Source organism: Pongo pygmaeus, chromosome 11, assembly GCF_028885625.2.
Source record: "Pongo pygmaeus isolate AG05252 chromosome 11, NHGRI_mPonPyg2-v2.0_pri, whole genome shotgun sequence".
NCBI classification, from domain to species: domain Eukaryota; kingdom Metazoa; phylum Chordata; class Mammalia; order Primates; family Hominidae; genus Pongo; species Pongo pygmaeus.
The window spans coordinates 72,540,705-72,567,807 of record NC_072384.2 but is presented as its reverse complement, the minus strand read 5'-3'; the positions used below and the strand labels follow the sequence as shown (position 1 = coordinate 72,567,807).

Genomic DNA, 27,103 nt, shown 5'->3' with positions numbered 1-27,103 from the left:
TTAGATAGTAATCTTTCTTTTAACATACAGGATCTTCTGAGTGTTTGCTTTCTAGGAGGTATATCTATATCTGTTAGACACTCCTAAGACAGATATTTAGAGGCAAAAAATAAAATGGTAACTTTAGAGAGGTCCCTGTTCTTACCAGTAAGAATGGTTCTCTTTTAGATCTTACAAAGTAGTTCATTTTTTCCGTACAAATTGGCTTGATCGAGCCTAGATTTTCTTATAATGGCAATACCAACATATTACTATGAAATCTGCATTTGAGTAGTAGAAGCTAAGAGATGTACACAAGCCAACCATAATATTCCACAGAAGCCACTGCCCATTACGGTGTGTCTCCCCTTACAATTGTGACTTCTATGGAAACATAAACTCTGAAAAGGAGTCTTCAACCACTGTTCTCTCCTCCTTTTACAAATCTAAGCCTTGGCCTCATCATTCACCCTTGTTTCCAATATGAGAAATTCTGACAACAAAGTCCAAACCTGGGAATAGTGTGTTGAGCGCTTTTTGGAAATAAAACGAATGTTAAGATTTTGAAGACACGGTTCAATTCTTGCAACTTTCATGGATTGGCACTTATTAGCAAAAGGGCTGGAACACTATGACATTTCCCTTTATAATCTCTAATTTTAAAAAAATAGCCTGGTGTGGCGGCACACGCCTGCAGTCCTAGCTACTTCAGAGACTGAAGCAGGAGGATCACTTGAGCCCAGAAGTTTGAGGTTGCAGTGAGCCATGATTGTGTAAACTACCATGTCTGGCTGGAATTTTCATTTAAATTAAAAATTTTAAATTCTGTTCCTAAATTTCATTAGCTACATTTCAAGTGCTCCATAGCCACTTGTGCCTTATCCAAGCCTTGGTTATCCCTTGTCTAGAGATCATGATCCCATCCTAGAAGGTGTGTATGCTTCCATCCCCTGCCATCCCTGCCCCAACATCATCAACCCCATAGCCAGATGATCCTATAAAAACATAGATCAGATAGATCATGTTGCCCCAAACCCTCCAATGGCTTCTCTTCCTACTCCCAGTGAAAGCCAAACTCTATAGTGTACAGTGTAACTGTCTGGCTCCTTGCAACCTCTGATCTTATCTCTGCTCTCTAGCCCTCTGCTCAGGCCACACCCTCTCTTCCTTTTGCCTGGACACACTCTTCCCAGACAGCCCCACGGCTCACACCCTCACTTCTTTCAGGTCTCTGCTCAAACACACCTTCTTGGAGAGACCTGCTCTGTCCGTTCTATAGGATATCGTATCCCTGCCCCATATCTGGCACTCTACCCCTCTCGCTATAGCATTTATCACACTCGATATTCTATGTTCGTTTCTTACCTGTTTACTGTAGTGAAATGTTAGCTGCGTGAAGAAAAGAACCTTGTCTTGCTCACTGTTCTACCCCAGCTCTTGGCATACAGAACTACTCAAGGATTTATTGAATGAATGGAAGAATTTCTTCATTGATTCATTCATTCTAGCTGACTTCATTGTAGGTGACCAAAGAGAAAACTGAGAGTAACTTATGTGTTTAGGTATACGAAGGGATGTTGGGAGCAAACTGATTGGGTGTTTCCACTGCACTGTGGTGTGAAGAATCGGATTCAATGAGTTGCTTACTGACTGACAGAGAGGAATACTAAGTAATTCCCCTCTTCCTAGTCCTTTGTTTTTTTAAACGGACTGGGTTTTGTGTCTGATAAAATGATGCACAAAATCAGTGCTTTGCAAATTTTAATGACTGCACGAAGCCCATGGGGATCTCATTAAAATGCAGATTTTGGTTATGTTGGTCTGAGATGTTACCTAAGATTCTTCATTTCTGCCAAGTGATGTTGATGCTGCTGGTGTGGGAACCACACTTTGAGCATCAAAGAATTGGATGAGTATCAGTAGAACCCTATGGATCCATAACTTCATAATCCTTACTAACGTGAGCATTTCTAAAGATTGGATCTAGTCAATATAATCATAAGGTCATCACTCTAACAACATTTGTGTTATCTAAATAAGCCAATATGTTTTCCAGTTAAAGGAATTATTGTGCAATCACATTTGTCTTTATTTTTGGAATACTCAAGTACCTTACAGGAAAATCAAATACTTATAATTTATTAAAGAAAATGCATTTGGCCTTTAGGAGTATTTGAATAATATACTTAATATTCACAAATAACACACTTCAAACTTTCTAAATTACAAATAAACTATCTCAACCAAATTCATTATATAAACATTTCATAAGAATAGATAAAAACACAAGAATAGATAAAAACACAACATAATCCTTACATTACCCTCCTAAGAGAATCAGGAAAAAAAAAATCACACTCCATTTTTATGAAATTTAATAATAATTTATGAAATTAGTATTGGAAAATGTTTACATGTGAATTTAAATCTCAATAGTGTGATTTCAGTATTTGCTGAATGGATCAATCCTTATCCTTATTCTAACTAGTTGAGGCAGAACAGGGTCACCTTGGCCAAGCCCCACGGCCCCCGCCACTGGGTACCACTGAGACTCACAAAGTGCACACATTGGACCCCAGAAACCCAGCCCCTCCCCTACCGCCCTCATCAAGGAATTGGATTCTGTAAAGGATGGCAGAGTTTGGGTCACAAGCTTGGGCTTTAATTGTGTTCAGGAAGGCCAGATTTCTAAAGTTTGAAAAATCCCAATCAAAGTTAGCATTCTCTCCCCACCAGAAAAGCAGAAGAAATGGCTACTAACCTGGGATGTTAAAACCTAAGTATAGAGAACAAATTTATAAATATTACAAGCATGCATATTTACAGTGTATAACATCTAACAAGATTACAGCTATCTTAGGTACCCTGATAGAAAGGCAAGTTTCCATTTCTCAAAACTTTGGAAGTATTTTCTCAAGCCCATTGGGCATACAGTAGATACATCCTTAAAACTATGTCACAGTAACAAACTTACAATAACACCCTATAAATAATAACATGTAATGATTTACCATGTTATGTAATTCTAGTTTGAATAAAAATACGTGTGCAAACATCAGTTTATTTCATGGACATTTGAGAATGTCATCTGTTGTGCTCAGCTGATTTGTCAGGGTTCAAAGGACACTATTCTGGTAAATGATACTAAGTTAATTATAATCCTAGGTTTGGGTTACAAGATGTTTAAAAATGAGATTGGCTCAATTAGAGACACACCTACTGAAACAATCTGAGAAGCTATAGAAACTGCTTTAAAAAATATAGCACACTACAGGTGACTTTTCTCATCCTTGGTCTTTGAAGATTCATAATCAACGCATCAGATGAAACAACTGAAAGGGAGATGAGTGATCGGGTTAGGGTATTCCTGATTTTCTTGATTTTGAGGGATCTATGGGATATATTTCCGCCAGACACCAGTCATATCCTGAGTGCACCCTCAGGACCTCTCTGCATTTCCTGAATCTCCATTACAGTAAATATTTCATTGCTTATACCACAGTTATTGATATATCTGTTTCTCCAAGTACTACATGAAGTCCTTAAAAAATTGTGTCTTTGTTATCTCAGAATCCCTGTGGTGCTTTGTGCATACAGATTGTTCATTAAATATTTATTTGATTAATATGTAGAGAAATCTCTGAGGAGTTTTTAGCTGGAAGTGGCATGAAAAGAATTTTTCCTCTTTTCATTTCTGAAATTCCAGTTTTGCTCTTCATGGTTAGATATGAAAAGGCTAAGTTTACTGGATGTTGGAAATTAATTTGTGAACTATTTTACTTTTGCTTTTTCCTGCCTAGGAATAACATTTCCCTTCAGTTCAAATCTGTACTAAGGTATTTTAGGTTGGACAGAAGATATATTAATTTCTTTCTTTTTAAAAACTTTTAAGTTCAGGGGTACATATGCAGGTTTGTTATATAGGTAAACTTGTGTCATGGGAGTTTGTTGTACAGAGTATTTCATCACACAGGTATTAAGCCCAGTACCCATTAGTTATTGTTCCTGATCCTCTCCCTCCTCCTACCCTCTACCCTACAATAGGCCCCAGTGTGTGTTGTGCCTCTCTATGGGTCCATGTGTTCTCATCATTTAGCTTCCACTTAAAGTGAGAGCATGCAGTATTTGGTTTTCTGTTCCTGTGTTAGTTTGCTAAGGATGATGGCCTCCAGCTCCATCCATGTTCCTGCAAAAGACAGGATCTCATTCTTTTTTATGGCTGCATAGTATTCCATGGGAAAACACATTAATTTCAAGTGGACACCTTTATATTTCCTTTAGATCAAGGAAGTTCTAGAAAACAGACGGTCTTGGAGCCTGAAAACATTCTTCTCCACCATCTTGACTTCCTCCTATTTTTCCCTAGAGAGACACAAAACCAGTTTTGAGACTTCGTTGTTTTGATAAGTATTTCTGACTGTTTTTAGGACACTTCTAAGAATTACCTAAAAGTTATGGTATGCACATACATATATCTAAAATTGTGCTTATAATTTCAGAGGTAAATGGACTTCTGGAAGTCCATATATAGAACGTAAATCTGAACAAGTAATTCCTAACACCTCAGAAATCTACTGCCACATAAAAGCCCAACAAAAATGTTGTACATACATTCACTAAAAGACATATACTAAAATGTTCAGAGCAGTGCTATTCACCATAGCCCACCACCAACAGAATGAACAATACATCATGTAGTCCCATAATGGAATGAGAGAAAACAATTCACACCTGCATACAGCAATGTGGGTAAATCTCCCAACCGAATGCTGAGTGAGAGGAGCTGCATACAAAAGGTATACACCAGATGATTTCACCGATATAAAGCATAAAAACAGATTACTATACCCTTAGAAGGCAGGGTAGTGGGGAGTGGCTAGAAGGAAACATGAGGTAGGCTTCTGGGGTGGTGGTGACATTCTGTTTCTTGATCTAAATGCTGTTTATATGACTGCATTTGTGAAAATGTACTGACCTAAATGATGTGTGCACTTTTTTTTTACATGTATATTCTATGCTTTAATGAAAACTCAGAAGAAAAAGCTTGATTTAGAACTTCTTATAAAAAAAAATTTAAGAAAGTACTTACCAACCCTCCCTTATACAGATGAGTCATACAAAAAAGTAAAGGAAAACTTGGAATTTTGAAGTTTATAAAAACATTTGAGTAGCACTTACTCATATGTAATACAGCCCAACATGCAGCAATTTTCCTTTGGGAATGACTCGAAGGAAAAAAGAGAATGCATATATGCTTGTATGCATGAAAGACATCCAGAAAAAAAATGTTACCACCACCGACCTCCACAGAGGGGAGTCTTCAGGAGGAGGTTACCTGGCTAGACAGTGAGCCTAGCAGAGCATGCAGCATTTTTAGTAATATTCATTCCTTCAGCGACTCTGGAAATGTCTAAGAATACTGATTGCAAATGTCAACTATCTACTACTACTTAAAACACCACCAACACCCTCAAAAGTATGTAAACACAGGAAAAATCAAAACAAAAAAAGTATTGAAGTCCATATGTTATTAAATGTTTTACAGCTATTTTATTTAAATACTAGCTGTACCCACCAAAGCATATATTTTCCTAGCAGATCATGGAATAAAATATTAATGTATCATATTTATTCACGTATTTCATTGCAAATATAACACGATCACATTCTTCCTAGATTTAACACTTAGGAAGCCCAATGATTTGAGTCTTAACAACAGGGTGGTTCAAGGAATCTTCCCAGAGGAGGTGGGATTTGAACAGGGTCTTTAGGATGAGCAGGGTTTGATAGTGAGGGAGCAGATGGAATTGCAGGCTGGTGCCAAAGTCACACAGACGGGAGTTTAAGGCATTGTGAGTCCCCTAGTCTGGCTGTAGCTTACAGCTGGAGTTGGGAGGAGGTGAGAGAAAGTGTAGGAAGACAGTATATGTGATGATAAAAATTCACCATTGTTAAGAATAGATACAGAGAATCAGATTATCAATTGTAGTAAAGGCATATACTCAGGTATAGGTTTTTACCTTTTCCTATTTTTCCATTACAAAATAATGCATGCTTATTGGAAAGTATAAAAAAGTTTAATCTTCCAAAACCAACCACTCAAAGATAATTGTGTTAATATTTTGGAATATTAATATTCAGCCCCTGTTTCTAAGTGTGGGTTTTGTTTTATTTTTAACTGAAGTGTAATCATACTCTATATAAAATTTTGTATCTTTCCTTTTTACATAATGCTAAATCATAAGCAGTTTTACATGTTGCTATAAACTCTTTGTAACCATCAAAATTCCTTTAAATGTATACAGCATAATTTAACTTTTTTTTTGTCAATGTGCCTGTAAGTTTTTAATGATTTGCTAGTAGTATTAATATGCTATAAACTTAGGCCAAAAGTTCCCCTTACCCACTCATATTTGGAATTATCTTCTCAGAATCAATTCCCTGAAGTAGAAAACCCAGGCCAGGGATTATGGTTCCAAATGCATATTGTCAAATTGTGAAGCTTGCATTGAAGGTAACTTTGGATGAGATATTTCTTCTGAATAAACTCTTAGAAAAGTGGTCTATCTTTGGCCACTTGAACATAGGCAGTGTCTTTATTAAGACTAATACATATTAATGTGGAAGAAATAGATCAATTAAGACAAAAATGTCCAACAGAAAAACACAAATAGATTCTCTTAATATTTAAATGCATGCTATGTAAACCGCCTTAGGCCATTATTTTAATAGCATAGTAACTCCCAGTTGGGAAAGGTAAAATAATTACCATGAAAAAAAGAGGTCTTTGTCCTACACTTTCAATTAAAAATAATGTACTCGATTGACTTTTGTATAGTCCTCTGCATGTGAGTGTATTTATCTGTATTGATTGAAAATTGTAAAAGACTTTTTTCTACCTCAAACAATCTAGTAGGCAAAAGCTACAATAAACATAATTTTAGTACAAATACAGGACAAGAATATACAAACAAATAATTCTGATAACCTTTAAGGACTCAGAAACCTGAGGGCAGTAGTATATTTGATCTAGGTTTGGCAAAATTCCTGGAATAGCAAAAACCTATTGATGTTTTCAAGAAACCTTTTAAGCCTTTGCAAGGCTCATCAAAACAAACATGATCAAAGTCCTAAAAGCATACCATATAAAATATGGAAGCAAATCAGAAAAGTAGCATACTACATAAAACATCAAGTTCATTTCAGATCAGGTTCATAAACCAAGTTCCCTAAACATAGTTTTGTTTTCTTTTACCATCAAGTTGCCCTAGTACAGATGATGGTTTCAATTAGATATGCCAACAGTATTCTAAAAGGCCAAAGAAATAAGTAGTATGATATATTAAGTTCTAAAATTTGATTTCACTCATATTTTCCTCCCTTCCCCTTTCTGTATTTTTCTAATTTCCAAGAACGTGTATAAGAAGAAAAAAAAACCCACAATAATGAGCTGATGGAGGCTCACGCACACTTTAGAAACCTGGCATTTCTACCTGGAGGTCACAGTTTTTTTATTCAAAGTAATTTGAAAGGTTTAGACATACTTGCAACATCTGCAAGTACAATGAGAAGGAATCAAATGTTATTGTGTTCTTTTATTGACTAGGAACTTAAACTGTGGACATAATTTTTTTGGAAGTACAATGAGGATTGTAGCTCACCCTCAGGACAGATTTTCACAGTATCTCTTCGAGAAAGGGGAAATGTTCGGCTGAAAATGACACAGCTACAACAGCCCCTTGATTAAAGCTTTCAGTCAGACTGGGGTTAATCACTCTAAGATCAGCCTGTTTTGAGAGAAATCTCCAAGTATCTCAATCCCATCTGCTTCCCTATGTGAGGCTCCAGATTCTGGAAGGGTTGGGTTTTGCAGCCATGAAACAGAAACAGCCGAAGTGTGGGAAGGTAGTCAGTCATGACTCGCTGTGCTAGGACACAGGCCCACCCTGGGCACTTGCCCAAGATAATAAGATGACTCCACTGCTTACCTGTTTTCTTGCCTCTATCTCTACCTAGCATGGAAACACTACAAATCTCTGCTTTCTGCCCCTTAGGACTTTAAAAATGGTGGGATGCATTTTAAAGCAAATCTCTTCCAAACAAAGACAAAACTTTCAATACGTGACTGTCTTACCACATAAAACTAAAAGGGTTATTGAGACCTGTCAGCTTCCTTCTTTTTTTCTACAGCGAGGCTCCTCCCAGGATGCAGACTGGCAGCCTGCATTTACCAAGGATGCATTTACCAAGAACAGAAGGAAGGAAGGAGCAGAGGGCAGCCTAAGATGTTCCCATGTTTTTGGCTAGAAGTGAGGAAAACCTGTTCCATGTGATTTAATATCTATGTATTAAGTGTTTTTATTTTAAAATTTAATAAGTAAAATGCCTTAGGTGATTGACTGTTTGCAAATACCATAAATAATTGATCTATTATTAGCTGGTAATATCATTGCTTTTTCTTACTCAAGTAGCCATTTGGAGAACTATTTCTCTCTAATTATCATTAGGAGGTTAACCTCAGTGATCTTACCATATTTTTAAAGAAGAACCATGTGGGAACCTTCATGAAGATATAGAACAGAGGAAACTCTGAGAGGATGTGGTTCATGCAACAACTGTTCTCAGGTTATGAAAGCAAACACATATGCAAGCAAAGACAGCGGGTGAAAGGCAAGACAGTGAAAGGGTTTTCTTGTCTGATTTTGGGTTGTGGGGTAGGAGAAGCCATTCCATCCTTATCTCATTTGTTTAGGATGCTTCAGCACAGGAATCCAGAGGCAGGGAAGCCCAAGATTTGAAGTACGTTCTGAAGACAAAGGAAGGTTTGTGGATTTCTCCTATAAGAGATTATTCCAGGCTCAGGCAAGGGTAAGAACAAACATTTATCACATGCTGTGTGCTAAGTGAGTCACATCGGTTATCTTATTGAATACTAACAACAACCCTTTGATGAGCTCCCATTATTCCCATTTCACAGATGAGGAACTGGCAGCTCTGGGATAGGAACTCTCTGGTTAACCACTTGCACTACTGTCTGCTGCCCTCTGAGTAAAGAGTCCTTGCTTACCTTCCCCTTAAAGTAAAGGCAATTCTCTAAAAAGAGCCATTCTGATCATGTCATTTTTCTAGTTAAACACAGTGCCTCCCCATTCTTCTTGGAACAAATCCAAATTCCTTACCACTGCTTCAAAGTCTCTTCAGAACGTCACCTCTGCCTGCCTCTCCAGCCTCAGTGGCTCCCTTGTTCCTATTGCCCAGAATGGTTTTTAGCTTCTCAAATATGCCAAACGCTTTTGTTTTGGAGGTTTTGCCCAATCTGTTCCCTCTGCCTAAAACGTGTGTTCTCCTCCCTTTTCCTGACTTCCCCATCCTTCAAGCCACACCAAAATGTACCTTCCTCAGACAGTTCTTCCCAAGCCCTCTAATACACACTTCTGAAGCTGCAATGTCCAGTGCAGTGGCTGCCAGCCAGATGTGACTACTGAGCCCTTGAAACACAGTGAGTCTGAAGTGAGATGTAAGCGTGCAAACACATGCCCAAGTATGAAGATGGAGAACAAGAAGCAGCATGCAAAATATATCAGTAACATGTTTTATTAATATGTTGGTTATATGTTGAAATGAGAACATTTTGGATATGTTAGATTAAATAAAAATACATTATTAAAATTAATTTCACCCCTGTTTACTTTTTTGAAATGTAGCAACTAAATTACACATGTATCTTGCATCCTATTTTTGCTGGACCGTGCTGTGACACAGCATTCTGCACTTCCCTTTGGTAACACACATTACAGTTGTAATTACTTGGTTACTGACTTTTTTTTTTTTTTTTTTAACCAGACTCTAAGATCTAAGCATGAGGAGGACCATGTTTGTCTTATTCCCCTGGTACTCCAGTGTTGAGGCACCTGACATATAGCGTGGCTAAATGGAGTTGTTGAAACAATAAAGGCTCATTAAAGGTGGACATCCATTAGGAAAAGGGGAGCAGCAAAATGCTGTCTCCTTTAGCAAAATATGAACGTGGCCCTTTAATCTTAGAGAGGAAGAAAGCAGATGGTGGTTCTGAATTTGAGCTAAGATAATTTAAAAATATATTACCAGAAGTTTTTGAGATCTATTGAAGAACATGGTGACTCCAGTTAATATTAGGTAATTGTGGTGCAAAAGTAATTGCAGTTTTTGTTATTACTTTTAATGGCAAAAACCGCAATTACTTTTGCACCAACCTATTGTATATTTCAAGATTGCTAAGAGAGTAAATTTCAAATGTCTCATCAAAAAAGGATATGTTAATTAGCTTGATTTAATCATTCCACATTGTATACATATATCAAAATATCACATCATACTCCATAAATATCTGTAATTATTATTTGTCAGTTAAACTCTCTGAAAACTGTAACACACCATTAAAAGAATATATGACCAGAGATATAAATGAGGGGAATCAATTTTATCTTGTTTATAATAAAAAATACTTGTTGAGAGCATACTATGTTTCAGGTACTGTGCTGTGTGAACTTTATATGCGTGTTCTTATTTAATCCTCAGGACAAAGTGAGGAAGTAGATTCTATTATTATCAACCCATTTTTCAGATGATGAATCTGAGTCTTAGTTTAAGTAACTTGCTCAAGGCCACATAGCTAAGAAGTGGCAGGGCCAGCATTGAGCTCAAGCAGTCAGCTTGCTGGTTTACTCCTATGATGTACTGCCATAACACAGCTTCCTCAGAAAGTGTAAAGAGAAATCTCTGCCCATAAACACAGGTTCTACCCTAACTCCCCTAATCACTGATTTTTCAAAAGCCTTAATAATGATAAGAAAAAAAGCATTTTATCAAGTGCTTACTTTTTGTCAGACATGGCAGTAAGAACTTTCCATGGATTATGTTATTTATTTTTCACAATAACTTCATGAAGTGAATATTTTTCATCTTTATTGTGAAAATAATAAAACTAAAGAATAGTGAAATTAGAAACAATCAAAATATACATTATACAAATGGTTAAAATAAATGATACTGCACCAGAGTTAAGGAATATTTTGCCACCATTACAAATAATGCTTCATGGAAGACTTAAGAAATATGGTAAAAATTATTACATTAAAAACCTAATAGCAAGGGTATTCTTTCTCACCATTCCTGTTGAATATCATACCGGAAGTCCTACCTTGTGCAACAAGATGAGAGAAATAAAGAAAAAGCACAGATTGGAGAGGAAGAAATCAATCTGTCTTTACTTGCAGATGACATGATTGTCTATGTAGAAAATTCCAAAGAACTCCTAGAACTAATATGTAAGTATAAGGTCATAGGATACAAGGTCATGTACAAAATACCAATTGTTTTTCCACATATCAGCAATGAATAATTGGAATTTGAAATAATAAAATACCTCTCAGAACATCATCCCTCCAAAATAAAGTACTTTGTATTAATCTAACAAAACATGTACAGGGCATATATAGAGATAACTACAAAACACTGATGAAGAAAATCAGTGAACATCTAAATAGAGACATATTCCATGTTCATAAATTATCAGAATCAATACTGTTAAGATGTCAGTTCTTCTCAGCTTGATCTATAGAGCCAATGAATCCCAATCGAAATCCCAGGAATCTATTTTGTAGATATATAGACAAACTGATTCTGTAATTACTGGAAAGGTAGAGGACCTAGACAGAATAGTGTGTTAGGCTGTTCTTGCATTGCTATAAAGAAATACCTGATACTGGGTAATTTACAAGAAAAGAGGTCGAATTGGCGCGTGGTTCTGAAGGCTGTACAGGAAACATAGTGGCATCTACTTATGGGGAGGCCTCAGGGAGCTTTTACTCATGGTGGAAGGTGAAGTGGGAGCAGGCACTTCACATGGAAAAAGCAGGAACAAGGGACAGAGAGTTGTGGGGAGGTGCCACACTTTTAAATGACGTGATCTCATGAGAACTCACTATCACCAAGACAGCACCAAGGCATGAAGAATCTGCCCCCATGATCCAATCACCTCCTACCAGACCTCACCTCCAGCATTGGGATTACAATTCAACATGAGATTTGGGCAAGGACAAACATCCAAACTATATCAAATAGTCAACACAACACAGAAGAAAAAAGTGGAGGACTCATGCTACCTAATTTCAATAATAATATATATTCTCGTAGTAGGAATTCTTGATATGATGTGATGAAAACAGTAGAACTCGGTGGTCTTCTCCCCAAAACCCATAATCCTAGTCTAATCTTGAGAAAAACATTAGACAAATTCTAAGTGAGGGACATTCTACAAAATGCCTGACCAGTATCTCTTAAAACTGTCATAGTTATCAAAAACAAGGAAAGTCTGAGAATTATAATAAAGCTAGCAATTAAGACAGTGAAATATTGGTGAATGAACAGACATGTAGATGAATGGAACAGAATATGAAGTCCAAAAATAGACCCACATAAACATAGTCAACGGATCTTTTACAAAGGAACAAAGGCAATTCAATGGAGAGAAGACAGTCTTTTCAAGAAATGGAGCTGGAAAAACTGGATGGCCCATATGCTAAAAAAAAATGAATCTACACACAGACCTTATGCCTTATACACACATCTGTACCTCAGAAATGATTATAAACCTAAAAGTAAACCACAAAACTATAAAATTTCTAGAATACAGGGGAAAATCTAAACGACATTTAGTTTGGTGATAAGTTAGATACAACAACAAAAGCATAATCCATGAAAGAAAAAAAATGAATGTTGGACTAGACTGAAATTAAAAACTTCTTCTCCACTAAGGACACTGTTAAGATGAAAAGCAAAACCACAGACTGGACTGCAAAACTCATATCTGATAAAGGACTTGTATCTAAAATATACAAAGAATTCTCCAAACAATAAGAAAAGAACCAAATTTTTTAAATGGGCAAAAGACACCTCAACAAAGAAGACAGATGGCAAACAGCATATGAAAAGATACTCAATATCATCTGTCATTAGGGAAATGGAAATTAAAACAAGAATGAGATACCACTACATATCTATTAGAATGGCTTTAAAAAACTGACAATGCCAAGCTGGCAAGGATGCAGAACAAAGTAACTCTCATTCACTGCTAGTGGGAAAACAAAATGGTACAACCACTTTGGAAGACAGTTTGGCAGTTTCTTACAAAGCTAAATATAGTGTTACCACACAATCTAGCAATTGTGCTCCTAAGAATTACCCAACTGATTCAAAAACTTATGTCCACACAAAATCTGCCCACAAATATTCATAACAGTTTTACTCATAATTGCCAAAAAATGAAAGCAGCCAAGATGTCCTTCAAGAGAAGAATAAATAAATAAACTGTAGTACATTTACATAATGGAACACTATTCAGTGATAAAGGAAATAAACTATCAAGCAATGCAAGGACATTGAATCTTAAGTGCATATTCCTAAGTGAAAAGCTACCTGCCTCATGATGTCATTTACATGACAGGTTGGAAAAGGCAAAACTTTATCGAGAGTAAACAAATTGTGGTTTCTATGGCTTCAGACTTGGAGGAGGATTAAATAGGTAAAGGGAATTGTTTAGGGCAGTAAAACTATTCTGTATGATACTGTAATGGTGCATACATGGCACTACACATCTGTCAAAACTCATATAACTTTACAGCACAAGGAGTAAAACTTAATATATGCAAATTCTAAAAATCATTTAGAAGGTTAGGGTATCCCAGGATGGAATGCATACCGTGACAAAATAATTTGACTGTATAATAAATGTATGAAATAACTTCAATGAAGGGAGTGGCAGAGCAGAGGCAGGTGAGGAAGGTGCTGACTTAAGAAATGAGTGGAGCATGAGAGACTGAAGGCAAGGACACTGCACACAGTGCTCTATTCTACTTGATAACATTTGTTTCCCATGGGGGCCCAGGCAAACAGTTTAAATCACTGTAAATGTCTATGGGAATTAGACAGTTAAATAAATAGGTGGCAGATGGTACAAGCCAAATTTCTCACTGTTGGGACTGGGAGGTTACAAAGAGGCAAGGAGAAAGGACTAGGATGATCCATGTGGTAATGGATTAGAGTTGGAGAAATCAGTATGAAGTCATGCTTAGCCAAACATAGATACAGATGGTTGTCTGTGTGTGTGTGTGTGTGTGTGTGTGTGTACTTACAGATATGTGTATATGCACAGGTTAGGATGCACACATATATTTCCTTGCTATGTCAGATGACAGGGCTTAAGATATCCTAGTAGCAACAGCACACCTAGCACCAAGATCTTGCTAACACCATTCTTTCATCAAAGGAACCAAGAATCCTTGGCAAAATGGCTGACTCTGAGACTAGAGCCAAGAATATACATGCAACTAGTTGTGCCACAGGTAAGGCAGTGCTCAATAAAACAAAATAAAACAAAGCATAGTGATGGGAGTGTGTCAAAGGAATACAGGAGCCAAGGGAAAGAGCTCCCAGTGGCCAAAGCTGGAACCATTTGAGCAATAAAATTAATATAGTAGTATTGGATTATAACCCAAACTATAAAATAAATATCCATGAGTGCATAGTGATATAAAAAAATGAGAGAATAAACCAATCAACATGAGAAAGGAGATAAATCCCCCTCACAGAGGAATTCCAAACAATGTAGCTATTCTGCTATCAAGAAGCCGGAGCCTAGGTCCTTTTAAGTGTGGGCTGTGTGCACGATGACTTCCTTCCAAAGAGTTCAGTATGGAAAGTGGGGCAGGAGTTGTGGGAGAGTGACTTTACAGTGGAGAAACTTGCAGACACTACCTCAGCCAGATGATCAAGGTCAACATCAACAGTGATAAGTCATACTAATAGTATATATTCTTGATATGATGTGATGAAAATATGGTCTTCCCCAAACCTCTAGCCCCAGTCTAATATTGAGAAAAACATTAGACAAATCCCAATAGAGGGACATTCTACCAAATACCCGACCTATATCCCTTAAAACTGTCAGTCATTCAAAACAAGGAAAGTCTGAGAAACGGATAGCCAAAAGGAGCCTAAGGAGACATGGCCACTGAATGTGAAGTGGTATCCTGGATAGAATTTTAGAATAGAAAAAGGATATTAGGTAAAAATGAGGGAAATCTAAATAAACTATGGACTTTTTTTTTCTTTAAGAGACAGGGTCTTGCTCTGCTGTCCAGGCTGGAGTACAGTGGCATAATCATAACTCACAGCTGCCTCAAATTCCTGGGCTCGAGTGATCCTCCTACCTTTATCTCCCAAGTAGGTAGGACTACATGCAGGTACCACCATGCCTGACTAATTAAAAAAGACTTTTTTTTTTTTTTTTTTTTTCGCAGAGAGGAGTCTCACTGTGTTGCCCAGTCTGGTCTTGAACTCTTGGTCTCAAGTGATCCTCCTACCTTGGCCTCCCAAAGTGCTGGGATTACAGGTGTGAGCTACCACATCCAGCCTTAAACTATGGACTTTAGTTGGTGATAATGAATCAACATTTGTTCATTAAGAAAATACTCTTATAAATAAAGACAAATTAAAGATTCTCTCAGATGAGAAAAAATTTAGAATTCGTAGGCATCACAAGTGCCTTAAAATAATTTCTTTAAAAAGTTCTTCAGGCAGAAGAGAAATGATACCAGAGGAAAACTAAGAACATCAGGAATGAAGGAAGAGCAACAGCAATATAACAAAAATAATTCCAGTAATGGGACAGGGATGGTGTGAAAAGTAACTTTGACAAGATACAAATAGCTATTTTAAAAAAATATTGCAAAAAAAATAATAAAAATGTATTGCAGAGGAAATTCATTCTACATTATGGTTGAGACAATATTAACTAATTTTAAAAATCCTTTAAAAAATTTAATTGAAAAAGGAAGAATATGAAACTATATATACAGTGTAAACTAAATTTTGTTTCTATTTGTATACATTTTCCTATATGTTAACTATATAAACACACAGAGCTCTGGGAGGTAGCATTTACAGAAGTTTTTTTGGGCAGCGGATGGAGTCTCGCTTGTTGTCCAGGCCGGAGTACAATAGCTCAATCTCAGCTCACTACAACCTCTGCCTCCCGGGTTCAAGTGATTCCTCTGCCTCAGCCTCCAGAGTTGCTGGGACTACAGGCACCCACCGCCATGCCCGGCTAATTTTTTGTACTTTAGTAGAGACAGGTTTCACCGTGTTGCCCAGGCTGGTCTTGAACTCCTGAGCTCAGGCAACCCACCCACCTCAGCCTCCCAAAGTGCTAGGATTACAAGCATGAGGAAGATTTTTAAAAACACTTATTTTTCCAAATATTCAACATAAGTATTATATTTATGATCAGAAAGAGATAACCATTATTTTTTAAAATCCACCATCTTGCTAGACTTCATTTTAGACTCTTGGCAGAAACACCTCCTTTTAGGCACAAAGTATAAACATCAATGACTTATCTGAATGTAAATTTGGCTCACAGACTTTAAAGACTTTAAAAAGTAGATTAAAAAGGAACAATTTCTGTAATATTCTAGGAAAAATGAGATTGCTATGTCATGTACTGTTGGAGCATCCACATCTAAGTAGCTCAAAAGACTTAAGATCAAACCTTGTTAATCTCCACATCATATATGTTAAGAAGATGGTACAAAAGAAAATTTGATTCTGATTGAATGGAATGCATAGACTTTCTAAAGCACAATGCTCACTGCAATCACAGTTACTGCAAAATGTGATGTCAACATTATTTTCATAAGTGCATCTGTCCAACTTCTTCATAAACAAGGCATGAAGACTAGCCCGAAATGAGATATTGATTATATTATGATGTTATTTGAGTACATCAATCGAAGGGGGCAGGTTTTTTTTGGCAGTCAGTGGAATACACAACACTGGCGAGGAGCAATGAACAGCTCTCACTTCCCATCATTCCTCCTCCTTCTGGGCACAGACCTCCCCATCAACAGAGCTGTGTATCCCACCTACACTGGCTCAGAGTGGGGATAGAGGGGCCATGTGACCCACCATAGGCCAGCCAGCGTCCTTCCCCTATGCTCTCTCATTGTGGCTGCTGGGGAGGAACCAGGAGCTGTTGGTTGCCATGTTTCTAGGCTGGGGAAGAAACAATAAGAGGTAGAGCCCTCGGCTCCCATCAGCCCAAGGCCGGCTCCACTGTGAGCCCCCAATTTCCTCTCTTGTTTGGTTTTTTTGAGACAGGGTCTGGCTCTGTCACCCAGGCTGGAGTGTGATGGTACCATCTTGGCTCACTGCAGCCTCTGCCCCTCAGGCTCAAGCCATCCTACCACCACAGTCTCCTGAGTAGCTGGGACTACAGGTGTGTGCCACCACACCTGGTTAATTTTTGTATTTTTTGTAGTGACAGGGTCTCACCACGTTGCCCAGAATGGTCTTGAACTCCTAGGCTCAAGTGATCCTCCCACCTCGGCCTCCCAAAGTGCTGGGATTGCAGGTGTGAGCTACCACCCCCGGCCTCTTGTTTGCTTTTGAGGTGGCTTGATCCAGGTTTCTGCCACCTGTAACTTAGAAGTCTGGAGTTATATAGTAACCTAATAATTCTGTAGCCTTGTGAAGAGGGAGAATGTTGGGGTGGGGGGTGAATAATGAAACTTTTTTTTTTTTTTACCATAACAGATGAAATGAAACACTGTTGTCTCAGAAATCCTTCCGGTTCAGGTGACAAGGCTCTTAGAGTGTGTATTATGGTATTTTGGTATTTTGGTACTTAACTCCAATCTCTCTCAGTACCACATTCTGAAATAATTATCTGTTTACCTATCTCTCTCCCCCATTAGGTGGTTTGCTCTTTGAAATCAATAATTCATTGCATTGGACTTTTTGGACTTTGTATCTCCAGAGCCTACATGGCACACAGTAGAAACTTAATAAATGTTAGTTAAAATAGGGCCAGGCGTGGTGGCTCACACCTGTAATCCCAGCAATTTGGGAGGCCGAGGCAGGTGGATCGCCTGAGGTCAGTAGTTCAAGACCAGCCTGACCAACATGGTGAAACCCTGTCTCTACTAAAAAATACAAAAATTAGCCGGGCATGGTGGTAGGTGCCTGTAATCCCAGCTACTTAGGAGGCTGAGGCAGGGGAATTGCTTGAACCCGGGAGGTGGAGATTGCAGTGAGCCAAGATCGCGCCATTGCACTCCAGCCTGGGTGACAGAGCAAGACTCTGTCGCCAACAAAAAAAAAAAAAAAGAAGGATTAAATAAAATATAGTCATTTTTTCTACTATTACAAAATTACCTCACTCCTTCAAACTTTATTAATTAGAAATTTGTGACTAGGCTAGAAAAATTAATTTACTCAAGGAAAAAGGGGATTATTAACCCATTTAGTAGTGTAAGAAACTGCAAAAAGAATGATTAAACTAATTAAGAGAATAAATTGTTTCAAGCAGGCCATAGCCATTTAAAGTCACCTATTCATATAGAAATAATTTGTGAGCTAACTTACAAATAACATCCCTCTACCTATTCATTAAATTAGGTCCCTGAGGATGTCTATTAAATAATGCTTTGTTAGCCTGGTTCACTTAGCTGTTTTTACTTGAAATATTACATAAATCAACCTTTTATTAATTTAAGAGGTGACACCTGAAATCATATACAGAGTTAACTTATAAGCGTAAATGATCTTAAATCTATAACATATAATAGAGGGCCAAAACAAACCTGATAAAATTCTTGCTGCTTTATGTCTCATTATTTCATTTCTTTCAGACACATTTTAATTTCATTCATGCCCCGGGCATGTCCTACTCAGTGCAAATCCCTACCATCTATCTCATTATCACTCTCTAGTCTAATGTTTATCATTATTAGCTATTGACTGGACCCAGGTACAGTGCAAAAGTCTAATTACACTTCATTCTTGGATACTGCCCAGTACAGGGACCTTCAAACCAGGTCTCCAAACTCACTCTACTCTCATCCTTCCCTCCCTCAGTTGATGGCAGTTGCATCCTTCCACGTGTTCAGGCCAAAACCCTTGAAGTCACCCTTGAGTCCCTTCTCTCTTACCTCGTATTTAATCCATCAGAAAATCCTATGGACTCTATTTCCAAAATCCATCTAGAATGCAACACTTTCCACCCCTCCACTGCAACTCCACCATCACCTCTAGCTTTCCATGAAGTACACATGAGTTTCCTAGGATTCAAAGAATTTAGTAACACTGTTATTTAAAACTACTTCCATCCCCAGCTTCCTATTTTTGTGAATGAGTTTTCCCAGTGCTTGCATACATAAAAACCAAGAAGAAGAATGAAACTGCTATTTCCTAAAGGTACATGAATTGACTTTTTAAAATAATTCATTTTTTAAAACACTTGCCAAGTCACCCAGTGATGCATTTCTAATAGTAATTTACTTTAATGTTTAATAATTTTGTACAGAAATTTATAAAATATTTATTTTGTTTTGATAATCATATATAACTACTTATTGTCATAACTCAATCTAGAAGAAAAATTGTAACAAAGACCCATGGTCACAAGAGATTTTAAAACACGAATATTTAAATGTAAGTACATATTTTTGATACATGTTCAGTATGACGGTGATCCATAAGAGACTTTCAATCACAAACATACGTTACAACGTGAAGCTGCCATACTAACCCCGGGCAGCTCATATTTGGACAGTTAACATGAGTAAAAAATAATCTATTTAAGATGCTGTTGTGTCTGAGTCTTTGTTATTGTAGCTGAACCTGGATGACAAAGTCATCTGGCCTGGAAAACAATATGTTATAATAGAATAAAATTCTATGGAGGAAATAAAATGGGAATATGATTTAAACAACAAAAGGAAATAACATAACATTGTTAACTATTAAAAAGCTTGTTCATACTTTTTTTAAGTGGTGAGCAACAAATAATTTTTCACAATGCCTGGTCTAATATACTGTATGCATTCCATAAAAACTTGCTGATTAATAGACCCAGTCCTTGAGAAAATTTGTTTAACTTACAGGACTGGAACTCAATTATTCTGTACGGACTTGCAGACCAGACCATGCTGCATTTAGCAAAGTCAAATATCAACAATATGTGAGAATGGAAGACTATATATGTGCACATATGAATGGATGAATGAGTGAATGAGCTGGTTATTTTGGTGGTTTCCAAGTACTAGGAATCTTACAAATGAAAATAACATTTACTACTAATATTTCCACTTTTCATCCAAATATCTTGTGCCATGTAACTAAAACTTGAAGGTTAGACATGCATGAACACGGGAATGACCACTAGAGGGAGCCCACGTGTTTTTCTGAATATGCCAGACACCAAATTGAGAAAAAGGAAGAAAACACACACAAAATATAAAGTTGGGGGTGGGCGCATGGGGGTGGGGGTGGGGAGTCGGGGGGTGCCAGGAGGGGTGGGAAGGGGAAAGGGAAGTATTACCTGTTTCAGTCATTTAAGAGACTATATTATTGAATGACAGAACCATTTATGCATCTATGTTACAAATCCTTTTACTAGGCAGCTGTATACTGCAATGTTTTGACACTTATAAAAGGAGAATTGGTTAAATGTAAGATTTTAAAAATCTCACATACCCTAAAACTAGCAGGTCCTGGGTGGGCTGCTGTGATAACATCCATGACTCTCCGCTGTGCCCCAAACAAGCCAGCTGCCTTCTCCAGCTTATCTTTGTGTTCCTGCTCTCACTCTCTATTCCGGTTCATCTCTGTGGTTAACTTTGGAGGAAGGTTTGGGTGTGGCTTCCTCACTTTGCTTGGGATTGGGCTATCAAATTACAGCACCAGAGGAGCACTTGGTGTGACTTGGGAATTTCTGATTCTCCTGTCTGAGCCAAGTTATAAGGACAGTAAGATGAATGACTTTCCATTTGGTGTCCTGAAGTTTTCCCAGAACTGAGAATTGAACCAAGTGCTAACAGGAAGCAAGAGCACCTCTCTAAGGCTTTCCAGGCCCAATCTCCACTTACACCAGAACCCACAGGCCTGCCTCAGAGAGCCCCCCTAAGCTAGAAAAATATCCTGGGACTGAGGCTATAGAAACAGGATGTGATCTTATCTAGAATTACGCTCCATGTAAACTGAATAGAATGTTTTCTATTTGAGATCAGTGTCGAATTTTGGAATCCCCTCCCAACTGTCCAGCCCCCCCGCCCCCCAACTCCACCCCCAACCACCGCCTGGCTTGATCTTACTAATCCTTTTATTGTGGTAAGTCAGATCACCATTATACCAAACTGAAGCTCCTGGAAATGAGTGACTTGTTCAGTGTCACTGGCTATTAAGTGTCAGGGATGGGAACTGGCAAACATGCGCTTCTAGGGACATGGATTGTAACAATGAATGAGTATTGAACCCCGTCACACTAATGTCTTTGGAGACAGAAAGAAAATTATTGTCTTCCTTTTCCCTCAAACTACAATTGAGTGAAAAGCATGACAGAAGTGAATTCAATGACTTAGCCCTTGTTTTACCCAGAATTTTCATGGTATGTTTTCCCAAGTTTCTTTTATGTCTGGATGGGGTGATCATAAATCATGTATGCAAATAAATTAGCACAAACAACTGAATTCCACAGGCTTAGGTACTGGGCTGAATGCTGCTAAATTTAACATGCTTATTAATGCCTTGAATATGGAATCAAATCAAAAACATTCTTATCAAATTTAACAATGATACCCAATTGAGTGGGGGTGGCTGGCAGTTAGGAGAGCTAGTTTGAAATTTAAAATGACCTTGACAAACAGAAAAGGAAAAAGAGGGCAAAATTCAATAGAAAGCTTTGCAAAGTAATTCATTCAAAAGAGGGGGGCAAACAAAGAGAACAACAGAAATGAGGGAGTATTGACTGGGTAATTATAATGGAAAAGGAGCTGGAGGTCAGAGTGAACAATAGCCTCCAAACTCAAGCTAGTTCTGTCATTTTAAAAAAGAAGGCATGATTTTGAGAAGTAAAATAGGGGGAAACTCAAGCTAATTCCCCCTCCAGACTCAAAATAGATCAAGCTCTTTGAGGAGGGGTGAGGAAGGTGTCTTGTTGGGACACTGGAATGCCTATGGCTTGGAAGCCAGGTTTTTATAACTTTGAAAGGGATCCTTAGAAAGAAGAGTGCCCAAAATAATTCAGAAGAGAAAATTCGGGTACTTTTTTCCTGTGTTCATGCAATGCTATCAGCCTGGCATATTGTTTTCTTTCCCTGTGGGTAGCACCCACCCAGACACTGCCTCCTCTGTGGGGCTACTTTGAACCCTTTCCCTTCTTCTTAACAAGAACTTCACAGTCCCACTATGTGTCTCCACAAAGCAGATACTAGAGGCCAGCACTGGCTAAGTCCTTGGCATACATTATCTCATTAATACTCTTGAACACCTCCCTGGGCAAGATGCTACTATTATTCTCCTTCTGTAGATGAGGAAACAAATGGGTAAGGCAGTTAAGTAACTTGTTCACGTTCCCATGTTAGAAATTGGCAGAGCTGGAAGTTTAACTGAAACCCTAAGAGCTCCTAAATCCCTGTCCTGAGGCCACACTACCCTGACGACATGAGCACCCACGATACTTCACTGTTCTTATTTGTTCACGTGTGCTTCTGTCTAGACTGCAGTGCCATATTTTCATAGTCCTATATGACGGCCTGAGATTGATCAATAAATGTTCATTAAATTGAAGGTTTTCAAGCAAGCAGTGCTATATTCCATGGGTGTTTCTGAGTCATTCTTTGGCTGAAGGGAAATAGAAAAGAAAACTAAATTAAACTAAAAAGGATTTAGACATTTATAAAAACTGGCAATAGGAATTCTGAACAATTCTGGACCATATTAGTAAAGGTGATTTGACCATTTTCTTTTCTGAAAATTTTAAAGAATTGAAATTGTTATATACATATTTACACATGTACAAATACATATGTATGTGTCTATATATTATGTGTATGTGTATATATATGTGCATTTATCTGTCATCTGTCTTCAATGTAATGTCATCTAAAGGTAAAGAGGGTGACTACGGAATATTTAATATCTGTGGACTTAGGGAGGCTGCCCGACACAGAATTGTTGGTAGAAGAGGATCTAAACCCTAAATGACATGTCAACACTAGATTAGTCTATCCAATCTGAGAACACTACAATTTTTTCTGCTAACCATAAGACATATTTTGCAAATTATTTGTTCTCAGTTTCTCAAAACAATAAAAATTCAAACACATCAAACATAAGGGATACTGTCTATTTTATTCTCACGGTTAATTGAGATAACATGCTAGCATCCCAAAGTAACTGGTGATGACGATAATTGCCTTCAGTACAGGAGAAAATATCTCAGAAGACAGTAATATGCTCTCCCACAGCTTGGAAGCAGCAGCTGTGTACATCACTAATAACACGACATCACACTCCTCCCTCCCCACTGACAGTGGGACAATTCTGAGTCGCATCTCAAGGCCGTGAAATGTTTTAAGTGAGAGCAAGAAGAAGCTTTTGGCCAAAGAGAAACTCATTTCTTTTATTATTATTATTATTATTAAACTATCGAACATTACACAGGTTATCTGGGATAGCTTGCCAAATCAAATTCTGATGACTGAAGATGGAGGGAGCATATTCAAAGCAGGGCCGTGCAGTATATCTCAGCTGCAACCCTAGAAAATCGTCAGCATGGCAGCAGCATTAAAAAGTTCTATTTCATAAGAGAGATCTTAAAAATTGCAAAGAAACCAAACATAGAATATTAAAACAATCACCAAATGTAATTCATAGTATTACAAAAATAATTCTAAAATATAGCAATGAATCATCACCCCAATACATCTCCTTTCACCAACAAACTCACGGCAAGCAGGTCCTAGGAACAATGTCCAGGGCATTCAAAAGCAACCAACACATGGCATAACTGACAACAGAAGGATCAGAGTTCTAGAGTATTACCTACACTTCCTATTTACCATTTAGATGGATGACAACTACACGTCATCCTAAAAATGCAATTAGCTTACCACTGCAGAAGCTAGAGAGAGAGATAGTATGGCTAGCTTTTTTAAGAGTTGAGGAACAGATGGAATAAAGAGAAAAATTCAGCAAGGACAGTCTGCCCCACAAAATGCATAACTCACAAGTACAAAAACAAACATTTCCTCAGAGACTGGAGAGCTGAAGTTGTTCTTGGCACCTTCAACATGAAGTCACGGTGTTTTCTAGAAGGTGAGGCAAAATAAGTCCTGGCTCGGGGGTTACGCTTTCTAATAGGCCAGCTAATGAAAGGAGTATTTACACACTACACAGCTCACAGGATTGGGCCAGCAGCACTGCTAATCTAATCTTCATTTGGGTGATAAGCAATGTGTCCTTCAAAATCAGGACAAGATGGCTCAAGATTTTCAAAGCTTCAGCATTTTGTGGTTTCGCTCTCCTATTAGAGTTTTGTACCCTGGCTAGTTACACGTGAGTTTCAGAATGGTAATGGCACTAGTGAGGCCACTGGTACCCTAGAGCAGAGGGACACAGCTGCCAGGGGTACACCGGTGACACTGGCCAAGGTGTCTTCATAGGTTCGGCCTGGATCAATCATGTAAAGCAGGGTTTTAAAAACCGTGTTCCGCAGAAAACAGTTTGAATTCAGTTGGTCCTCGAAAGGTGGAGTTGAAAGGGTTTATTCAGCCTTATGGGATTATCTCTGATTGTTGGTTTTTTTCTTCTTCTTTTTTTTTTTAGAGACAAGATCTCACTCTGTCACCCAGGCTGGAGTGCAGTGGTATGATCCTGGCTCACTGCAGCCTCAACTCCTGGGCTTCAGCAATCCTTTCGCCTCAGCCTCTCAAGTAGTTAGGATTACTGGCATGAGCCATCAATTATCTGAATTTTTAATGTTTTAAGTTTGTATGAGGATACATAATTTCTTATTTCTTTATCTGGCCCAGAATTTCATTGTCATAGCCAGTCCGTAGTGATAAAATGTTGTCATATAATAGGTGGAAAATATTCTAATTTGTTCTCTCTAACCTTAAAAAAAAGCAACAATAAAGATAAATAAACGTTACTGTATTCCCTAAAAATTCCCCAAATTCCTAACCTTTTGACCCTCACAGTCAAAAGGTTCTTATTATTCTACTGCCCTTCCCTTAATGAGAATTTCCACAAACTGTGAAACTTATTTCCTTACTAGTTGCCATTTGAAACCTTACATCTTTATAATAATTTCTAAATCTTATTTTTCATATAAATGACCCATAGTTTTTAAAGTTTGAGAAACTCCTGCTTTAAGTAATCTCCTTAGGATGAGACTTGCCAAGTGGTTTGAGATGATCTCTAGGCTGGGTCATTACTAATTACTAGCACGAATTCTTCTAGCACTTGGGAAACAACTTTGAGCTCTACATTGATAGTGACTTATAATGAGAAAGCATTCTTCAGTATTTAGCAAAAAGCTTATTAATCATACTATCAATACTATAACTGCCTAAAAAATGAGGACCTCGGGCTGGGCACAGTAGCTCACACCTGTGATCCCAGCACTTTGAGAGGCTGAGTCGGGCAGATCACAAGGTCAAGAGATCAAGACCATCCTGGCCAACATGGTGAAACCTTGTCTCTACTAAAAATACAAAAATTAGCTGGGTATGGTGACACATGCCTGTAGTCCCAGCTACTCAGTAGGCTGAGGCAGGAGAGTCACTTGAACCCAGGAAGCAGAGGTTGCCGTGAGCTGAGATCGCACCACTGTACTCCAGCCTGGCGACAGAGTGAGACTCTGTCTTCAAAAACAAACAAACAAACAAAAAACACACAAAAAATGAGGACCCCAGATGATCCTCTGGGAAACAAGATGTTTACAAATCAGGAAATGAGATTATGTTGTAATATCTCCATGAGTCTACTTCTCTGGCTCCTTCCACACTGAAGTAAAGTATTACCTTCTAAAACTAGGAAACCCCATAGCAGTTGCCCTTTCAGAAGTATGGAGCACAATAAGCAATAAAATCTGCATAAGTAGCCAAAAATTAAAGACAGGGTCATTATTTCAAAGGGCAACCGTAACATTCAGCATTCAACAGTCAAGCTTTCTTATCATTGTGATTTTTAACTTCAGTGTTAAACATGGTCAGTCAGGTATAGCACATATAAAAGAGAGAAACAAATACAACTTTAATGGATCAAAGAGAATTCCTTTAACAATCACAACCCTATCAAAATAATCAACTTGCTTTATTGGCTCCATGGTTTTGCTTCCTTCCTTCTTTCCTTCTTTCCTTCCTGTCTGCCTGCCTGCCTTCCCTCCTTCCCGTCTGCCTGCCTGCCTTCCCTCCTTCCCTCCCTCCTTTCTTTCCCTTCCTTCCTTCCTCCCTTCCCTCCTTCTGTCCCCCCTCCCCCTCCTTCCTTCCTTCCCTCCCTCCTCTTTCTTTTTCTCTCTCTTTCTTCTTTCTTTTTCTTTCTTGTCTTTCTTTCTCCTTCTCTCTTTTTCTTTCCTTCCTTTCTCTTCCTTTCTTTCTCTTTCTCTTTCTTTCTTCTTTCTTTCTTTCTTTCTTTCTTTCCTTCCTTCCTTCCTTCCTCCCTCCCTCCCTTCTTTCTTTCTTTCTTTTTTTCTTTCTTTCTTTCTTTTCTTTCCTTTTTTTCTCTCTTTCTCTTTCTTCTCACTCGGTTGCCCAGGATGGATTGTGTAGTGATACAATTATGGCTCACTGTAGCCTCAACTTCCCAGGCTCAACTGATCCTCCTGGGACTACAGGTGTGCACCACCACATTCAGCGTGTGTGTGTGTGTGTGTGTACAGACAGAGTCTTACTATGTGTCCTGGCTGCGTGGTTGTTTTTCTAACATTTTTCTTGATATTTTGTAGGTTCCAGCATCCTGTATTATCTCACATTAAATGATGTCTCTATCTATTATAATAAATAGTAGACAAAATAATCCAGCAAGTAGCTGCCCATCCATTTATTCCTACAAAGGTGCAATATATGAAAAGGAATTTATTTTTGTGCAAGGTAAGCCTGAGTCTGACAATAAAATGTAGCTGGCAAGGCAGCCACAAACAGCACTTGTTGATGTGTGCATATTTGATTAAAAGTTAAACATGGTGGTTGGGTGTGGTGGCTCACACCTGTAATCTCAGCACTTTGGGAGGCCGAGGTGGGCA

At 38.1% G+C, this 27,103-nt stretch overlaps 1 protein-coding gene across 4 annotated transcripts in view; it reads right to left on the bottom strand.

Annotated features, from left to right (window-relative positions):
* RAPGEF4 (Rap guanine nucleotide exchange factor 4) overlaps positions 1 to 27,103 on the bottom strand; it is a 316,916-nt gene that overhangs the window by 99,867 nt on the left and 189,946 nt on the right. Inside the window, exon 1 of one of the 4 annotated variants that reach the window (XM_063648318.1) lies at positions 20,554 to 20,572. The exons of the other annotated variants lie outside the window; for them this stretch is intronic. The gene's annotated coding sequence lies outside the window, so the exon portion shown is untranslated. Of the gene's footprint in view, positions 1 to 20,553; positions 20,573 to 27,103 lie in introns of those variants that run through there. 4 annotated transcript variants of the gene reach the window in all.